The sequence below is a fragment of the Plecotus auritus genome (assembly GCF_963455305.1).
Source record: "Plecotus auritus genome assembly, chromosome: 1".
NCBI lineage: Eukaryota > Metazoa > Chordata > Mammalia > Chiroptera > Vespertilionidae > Plecotus > Plecotus auritus.
In genome coordinates this window covers 2,493,941-2,502,450 of record NC_137770.1, presented here as the reverse complement: position 1 = coordinate 2,502,450, position 8,510 = coordinate 2,493,941, and the positions used below count along the sequence as shown (strand labels likewise).

Sequence of the window (8,510 nt, the reverse complement as noted above, 5' to 3'; positions counted from 1 at the left end):
ACTGTGTGTGTCTGGTGGCCATGTGGGCATTTGCATATGGGAGGTGTCTGTACATACAAAGGGCAAGAGGTGAAGGAGGTCCTGGTTTCTGGGGCCTCTCCTGGAAGGAGGTGCTGATTGTGCCTTCAGAGAACCAGGCCCTCCTGGGGTCCTGGTCACCGTGCCCAGGGACCTCTTCTTCCACAGCAGGGGCTATGCTGTAGGAGGTGGTCAGGAATTGGTATATGGGCACAATCAGTGACTCCTTAGGGATTAAATCAATGTTCCCATGGATATGAATATATTTATATAGATATAGATATAGATACAGATATAGATATAGATATAGCTCTAGATATAGACAGAGATGTAGATATAGCTCTAGATATAGATATAGATGTAGAGACAGATATAGATATACAGATGTAGATGTATTTGTGGATGTACACATATGTGTAGATATAGTTACTATTTTCTTTATACTCACCTGAGGATATGTTCATTGATTTTTAGAGGGAAAGCAAAGGAGAAAGGGAAGGACAGAGAGAAACATTGATTTGAGAGAGACATAGTGATCACTTGCCTTCCATACATGCCCATAGTGTGAATCAAACCTGCAACATTTTCATTTATGTATTTACTAGAGGTCCAGTGCATGAAATTCATGCAAGGTGGGGAGGTCGCTCAGCCCGGCCTTTTCCCTCTCCAATCCGTGACCCTTCGGGGAATGTCTGACTACCTCTCGCAATCTGGGATCGCTGGCTCCTACCGGCTCGCCTGCCTGCCTCCTGATCATCCCTAACCACCTCTGCCTGTCTGCTTGCCCCTAATGACCTCTGCCTGCCTGCCTCATCGCCCCTAACTGCTCATCTACTGGCCTGACCGCCCCTAACCGCCTCTGCCTTGCCCTGCACCTCGGACCCAATATTCCCTCCTCTGACTGGTCGCAGGCACCCGGGACCTCAGCTTTTCTCCCTCTGGTTGGCTGCAGGCACCAGGACCTGGTCTTGCTTTGCCCGGGCAGGCTGTAGCCGCAGGGGACCGTGCACCGGCGGCTTCGCCCTGGCCGCAGCCGCAGGTGACTGGACCATGGGGCATGTGGCTTGTCCCTCTCCCAGGCCACAGCCTGGCTGGTCCCCATTCCTCCCTCAGGAGCTCATTTGTGCCTGGCTGGTCCCATTCCTCCTCCCCAGTGTTGAATGTCTGAGCCATTACCATTGATGGCATGAGGGCATGATGACCATTTGCTATTAGCCCTTTATTATATAGAATTTGTTTAAATATTTCATAATTGATATTAGAGAGGAAGGGAGAGAAGAGAGAGACATAGAAACACCAATGATGAGAGAGAATCATTGTCTGGCTGCCTCCTGCACACCCCACACTGGAGATGTTGTAGGTAACCAGGGCAGGTGCCCTGACCAGGAATTGAACCATGACCTCCTGGTACATAAGTCGATGCTCAACCACTGAGCCATGCTGGCCGGGCTGTCCCTGCACTTTTAGGATTCACAGAGCTCCCTGTGCACCTGGCCTCTGGTCAGGAGACGTTGGCAACATCATACGTGACCAGGCACCAGCCCTTCCCTGAATGCCCTCTGACCCCAGTGGCTACAGGCTTGTCCACCAGGATGCTCTGCAGCTCACGGGCCCCTGGAGGTCCCTCAGCTCAGGTGTGAGCTGTTGGAGGTGCTCTGAGCTCAGTGCTCAGCTGTGTCTCCACCTGACACAGGAGGGGCCCCCATGGTCTGACTTCACACGTGGGCACTGCCCGTGGGCTCAGCAGGGCGGCTGAGTGGCCCTGGCCCTGGCGTCTCTGGGAGGGCCTGGCACAGGAGATGGGCATGAGGGGGTGACGTGGGGCTGCATTTGAGGCAAAACCTACCAGGGCGGGAAGGAGAGGGCAGAGCACGGCCACACGGGACGTCCTGTGCAGGCCCCATGGGGTGAGAGTGTGGGCAGCAGAGGACAGAGGGGGAGGATGGGGTGGAGTCTGCGGAGCTGGAGGCACAGCAGAGGTGGTGGGACCAGGTCTCCCTTCAGCAGGTTCTCAGGATGCAGGTGGTTCTCCAGGGGAAGCGGGACAGGTGTTGGGACCCATCCCCTGGGACCAGGTTCTGAGACCCACGGGGAACAGGGCCCAGCAGGTCTTCCTGCCTCCATCTGGGGCACACGGAGAGGTGGGCGCTTCCAGGCTCACAGAGAGGCAGCGCCCACAGGGGTCGGACCCTAATCCTCCTTGTGCAGCCATGGCAGTGACAGGCAAGCGGCTAACTGCCCCCAAAGGGCTCCTCCTGGGGCAGAGTGAGGGGCTGATCACCCTCAGGTGAGGTCTGGGGCCTGGACTCCGTGTTCCCCGCTCAGCACTGCGTGGAGGGTGGGGGACATCGCTCTCAGTGAGGGGATGGGATTCCCTACAATGTTTTCCTTGTCACCCAGAGAGCGACCATCAGGGACGTGGTGACAGGAAAGGAGCAGATGAGAAGTGGACCAGATCTGAAACACAGCCACTTCCTGCTTTTTTCCTGCAGAGAATCTAATTAGAGACACAGAGAAGGAATCAGGACTTGCCCCCGGGACACTAAGAGGGAAGGAAGCACTGACCCCAATAGGAAGCCCTTACAACCCCTCCAGGGACAGCCTCTGAGCTGGAGCCTGGGTTTGCGGGTCCTGAGCGCCCCCTGGTGTCCTGGATGCTCCCTGCAGCCCAGCCCTGCTGCATCCTCAGGGAGATTTGTGTCTGGGCTCACACTGACTTCCCCTCACTGTGTCTCTCGCACAGTAATACATGGCTGTGTCCTCGGCTCTCAGGCTGCTCATTTGCAGGTACAGCGTGCTCTTGGCGTTGTCCCTGGAGATGGTGAAGCGGCCCTTCACAGAGTCGGCATAGTATATGTTACTACCACTAGGACCACTAATATATGAGACCCACTCCAGCCCCTTCCCTGGAGCCTGGCGGACCCAGTGCATGCCATAGTCTCTGAAGGTGAATCCAGAGGCTGCACAGGAGAGTCTCAGAGACCCCCCAGGCTGCACCAGGCCTCCCCCAGACTCCACCAGCTGCACCTCACACTGGACACCTGCAAACACAGAGACACAGGGGGACTTAGAATCACATGGAAGCACACACAGGCACAGGCACAGGTCTCAGCGCTCCCCACTCCTGAGAGTGACCTTGAGAAATGATCAGGAGGAAAACGCAGCTTGGCACCAAGTCCATGGTGGAGCCGCTGGGGTCCTGTCTCAGGCACTTGGGTTCTGGGTGTCTCCCCGACATGCCGGGCAAGGGCCCCCTTTTATGAGCAGGAGGAGAGCCCCATTTGCATGGAGTCTGCATATAAGGTGCAGCTGTTACCCTGGGCCGCATGCCTGACCTTGTCATCCTAGGGGTGACCCAGATGGGAAAGGACTCAAGGATGCTGGACATAGGGGGTCCCGTCCTGACCCGCCCTCCCTCCCTCCTTTCCTGAGACCCGTCACCCTGACCCCATTCCTTTGGGGGCAGCTTCCAGGACTGAGAGTCCTCCTTCCTCAGGGTTTTGATGAGGACCCAGGGGTGCTGCCCCAGAGGCGCATGGATGGGGCTTCCTCTGCTCCCCTTCACCCGCCATGGGCCATGTTGCTTTCTGGGGTTTGGGAATAAGAACTTACATTGAATGTTGCTTTTATTTTGAAGCTGAAAGATTCTCCTTGTTGTTTTCCACAATCAGATCATCCACAAAACTCTAACATAAGCATGTGAGGAGGCAGGAGAGGCTGGGCTGGACGCTGTGGCCGCAGCCTCCGTCTCTAACCTGCTGCCACTCTCACAAGCACACAGCTGCCTCCCGAAAGCACACATTTCCCTCCACTTCCCTGCTGGTCGTGTGCACAAGCCCTGTTTCCCAGCCTCTCACAGGGGAGAGTTTTCATCATTTACACATGGAGCTGGATGGTGGGCTCAGTGGTTGGAGCGTCATCCCCACACCAAAGGGTGCGAACTCTTTAGAGTCACCACCACCATCGTGTGGAGGCAGCAGGTTTTATGATTGTGTGCACCGCCCTCTCCACACGGGAGGAACATGTGTGAACGTGTGTGGTAAATGAAGAAAAGACAACACGTTGGTGTAAGAAATGTCCAAACATGGAGAGCATGTTCATAAGATTTTATTTCAGCCAAACTGATGACATCTGTTGGGGAACAAGACCTCCAATGCTCCGGAGAATAACCGTTTGCAGCTGCGTTTGTGCATTTGCAGTGAAGGAGGGAAGGTGAGGAGTGACATGGAGGTGGGAGAGAGCAAGGGGGGACTGGGTGACAGGAGAGTGAACAGGAGGTGCTCTCTCTCTCTCTCTCTCTCTCTCTCTCTCTCTCTCTCTCTCTGTCTCTCTCTTTAAAAATCTTTATGGTTAAAAGTATTACGTAGGCCTTCCTTTCCCCCCATAAACCCCTTCCTGCTCCCTCCCATCCCCCATCTATGTTCTCACCACCCCAGTGTCTGTGTTGTAGTAACATATAGAAATGTCTAAAATGTTTAAAAATGTCTGAAAAGGTTTAAAATGTTTGAGTTCATTTTCCTGAAACTGAAAGCGTGGTATGAAGGACACCCCCACCCCCACCCTGAGCGTGTGTGTCCATAGATAAGGATTTCGCCTTCAATTACCGACTGAGAGTGACTTGCTGTGAAGACCCATGTTCACCTGCGTACTTGCTGATGAACCCTCTCCGCCCTGACGTGGTTGTAAGATAAACACCTGGACTGCTGTGGGTGCGAACAGGCTACACAAACGGGTCCCCCAAGAGACCTCTGCGATCATTGCTTGATCGCTGGACGCGCTGCCATCGCTGATCGCATGGATCCCTGCGCCCCGCTGGTGCGGGATGGCTGGAAGCTTGCCTTCGCTGATGGCCCCAGTCTGGGTGCAGTCCGCTCCGCTCCCCACAGGAATGCAGAGGAAGGGCTGAGCCTCCGATCCATGGACGCAATAGCATGGCGGGGCACAAGGACCTCTGAGAGCGACTCCCCCAAAACCAAAACCCGGTTCCTGACCCGACCTGCCAGGCAGACACCCCGCCGCTGCTGCTGCTGCTAGAGGAGAGCCACATCTGGGATCCCGTGAGGCCTGTACCCCGGCTCCAGTAATCTGGGGAAGGAAGGCAGTGCGGTGTGATCTGCAGCTGCATGGATTTGTGTGGCTAATTCCCCGCGGTCTTAATTGTGCTAAGATAAGTTCAGATGATGGTGCCTACCCTCGGCCCTGCTGGCCTGGAGCAGTCTCTTCACTAGCAACTACTTGAAATGTCCCAGCCCCTTCCTGTTAAGTTTATCCGAAGGGACGCCTCGGGTAACACCCTCCTCTCTCAGACAGTCTGTGTCCCCGGGTGAGGCATATACGCAGACAAGTCCACGGGCTGATATCTTCCCACCCCCCCCTCCCCTGCCTTCCCTCCGAGGTTCCATGGTCTGTTCATGTTCTACGGCTCTGGGTCTACTTTTGTTCATCAGTTTAGTTGGTCCATTAGCAATGCACACTGGGGCAGCCATTATGGTAAAAACACGGAGTTCCATCTAAAAATTAAAAGTGGAACTCCTATTTGACCCAGTGATCCCTCCTCTAGGAATACATTCTAAGAAACCCAAACACTCATCAGACAGAATGAATGCACCCCTATGTTCATAGTAGTGCAGTTTACAATAACTAAGGTTTGGAAACAGCCTAAGTGCCCGTCAGCAGTCAATTGGATAAAAAACCGTGGTATTTCTACACCATGGAACACTATGCAGCCGTGAAAAAGAAAGAACTCTGACCATTTGCAGCAGCATGGGTACGTCCGATAAGGGGTTAATCTCCAAACTGTATAGGAACTCATACAACTTCACAAAAGGAAGACAACAATATGATTAAAAAGTGGGCAAAGGGCCTAAATGGGTAAGTCTCCAAAGTGGACACACAGAGGGCCAAGAGGTGCTCTCCTGAGGGTGGTCATGCTGATGTCACAGGTGTGTTAACTCCGATGCACAGGAACCATGGACGGGGTGCCTCAGGCCAAGAGGAGCCTTTTAGTAAAGAAGTTATGGCCTGAGGTGTGTCCACCCCCAGGGCTGCCCAGGTAGGAATGTGTGATCAGAGCCTCCTGTGAGGGTCCTGTCAGTCACTGAGTTTTGTCAGATTTAGGACAGAGCCCCCTTTTTGTTCACAAACACAATCCCTAAAACTAGACCTAGGACAGGGCTTCCTGTGAGCTCTGTGGCTGAGCCTCAGAGCAAAAGGAATTTAAGACTGAACAGGAAATGGTGTCTTTGCTCAACTCTCCACCTGCTCCTGATCAGGGCACTGTGCTGGTCCTGAGCGCCCCCTGCTGGTCGTGGATGCTCCCTGCAGCCGAGCCCTGCTGTCTCCTCAGGGAGGTTAGTGTCTGGGCTCACACTGACTTCCCCTCACTGTGCCTCTTGCACAGTAATACACGGCCGTGTCCTCTGTGGTCACGGAGCTCAGCTGCAGGGAGAACTGGTTCTTGGACGTGTCTCTGGAGATGGTGGTTCGGCTCTTGAGGGAGGGGCTGTAGTAAGTGTTTCCATTATACCAGATATTCCCCATCCACTCCAGCCCCTTCCCTGGTGGCTGGCGGATCCAGTTCCAGCTGTAACCACTGGTGATGGAGTAACCAGTGACAGTGCAGGTGAGGGAGAGGGTCTGCGAGGGCTTCACCAGTCCTGGGCCCGACTCTTGCAGCTGCACCTGGGACAGGACACCTGGGACAGAGAGAACACTGTGAGTTCTGGGCTCAGAGACCGGGTCCCCATCTCCTCACATCTAAGCCCTGAGTCACTCACATCTGGGAGCTGACAGCAGGAAGAGGAAGAGCCACAGGGGAGTCATGTCTTGCAGGTGAGGTCCTCGTCCCCCAGAAAGTATTCTCCAGGGTGAGGAGGCCCTGCATTTAAGTGGACGCCTACTGTGTGTGTGTCTGGTGGCCGTGTGGGCATTTGCATATGGGAGGTGTCTGCACATAAAAAGGGCAAGAGGTGAGGGAGGTCCTGATCTCTGTGGCTTCTCCTGGAAGGAGGTGCTGACTGTGCCCTCAGAGAACCAGGCCCTCCTGGGGGTCCTGGTCACTGTGCCCAGGGGCCTCTTCTTCCACACCAGGGGCTGTGCTGCAGGAGGTGGTCAGGAATTGGAATGTGGGCACAATCAGTGACTCCTTAGGGATAACATCAATGTGCCTCTGCTCCCATGGATATAGATATAGATATAGATATAGATATAGATATAGATATAGATATAGATATAGATATAGATATAGATATAGATATAAATATAGTATACATAGATATAGATATAGCTAGATATAAGATATTATTAGATATTATTGTATATGTATTTATAGGTATATATATATATATATATATATATATATATATACACACATATATACTGTTTTATTGGTCCTCATCTGATGATGTGTTTATTGATTTTTAGAGGGAAAGGAAAAGAGAGAGAGAAGGACAGAGGGTAACACTGATGTGAGAGAGAAACATTGATCTGTTGCCTTCCATATATGCCCATACTGTGAATCAAACCGGCAACATTTCATTTATGTATGTATTTGTTTAAATTTTTCTTAATTGATATCAGAGAGAATTGGAGCGGGAGAGAGAGATAGAAACATCAATGATGAGAGAGAATTATTGATTGACTGCCTCCTGCATGCCTCACACCGGAGATGTTGTCAGCAACCTGGGCATGTGCCCTGACAGGGAATCGAACAGTGACCTCTTGGTTCATAGGTCAACGCTCAACCACTGAGCAATACTGGCCGGGCTGTCCCTGCACTTTTAGGATTGACAGAGCTCCCTGTGCACCTGGGCTCTGTCAATAGTGGGTCATTGGCAACATTATAGGTGACCAGGCCCCAGCCTTTCCCTGACTGCCCTCTGACCCCAGTGGCCACAGGATTGTCCACCATGATGCTCTGCAGCTCACTGGCCCCTGGAGGTTCTCTCAGCACAGGTGTGAGCTGTTGGAGGTGCTCTGAGCTCAGTGCTCAGCTGTTTCTCCACCTGACAGAGGCGGGGCCCCCAGGACCTAACATCAAAAGTGGGCACTGCCCGTGGGCTCAGCAGAACAGCTGAGTGTCCCTGGCCCTGGCGTCTCAGGGAGAGCCTGATACTGGAGATGGACATGAGGGGATGACGTGGGGGTGCATTTAAGGCAAAACCTACCAGGGCTGGAAGGAGAGGGCAGAACACAGCCACACGGGACGTCCTGTGCAGGCCCCATGGGGTGAGAGTGTGGGCGGCAGAGGACAGAGGGGGAGGATGGGTGGTGTCTGCGGAGCTGGAGGGACAGCAGAGATGGGTGGGACCAGGTCTCCCTTCAGCAGGTTATCAGGATGCAGGTGGTTCTACAGGGGAAGCAGGACAGGTGTTGGGACACGTCCCCTGGGACCAGGTTCTGAGACCGACCGGGAACAGGGCCCAGCAGGGCTTCCTGCCTCCATCTGGGGCACACGGAGAGGTGGGTGCTTCCAGGCTCACAGAAAGGCAGCG

At 53.7% G+C, this 8,510-nt stretch overlaps 1 gene segment (V, D, J or C); it reads right to left on the bottom strand.

Moving 5' to 3' along the window:
• Window positions 1–6,369: 6,369 nt before the first annotated feature.
• LOC308255776 (immunoglobulin heavy variable 4-38-2-like) lies at window positions 6,370–6,880 on the bottom strand. The segment is given in 2 exons: window positions 6,795–6,880; window positions 6,370–6,713 (listed from the first exon to the last, which is right to left on the bottom strand).
• Window positions 6,881–8,510: the final 1,630 nt, after the last annotated feature.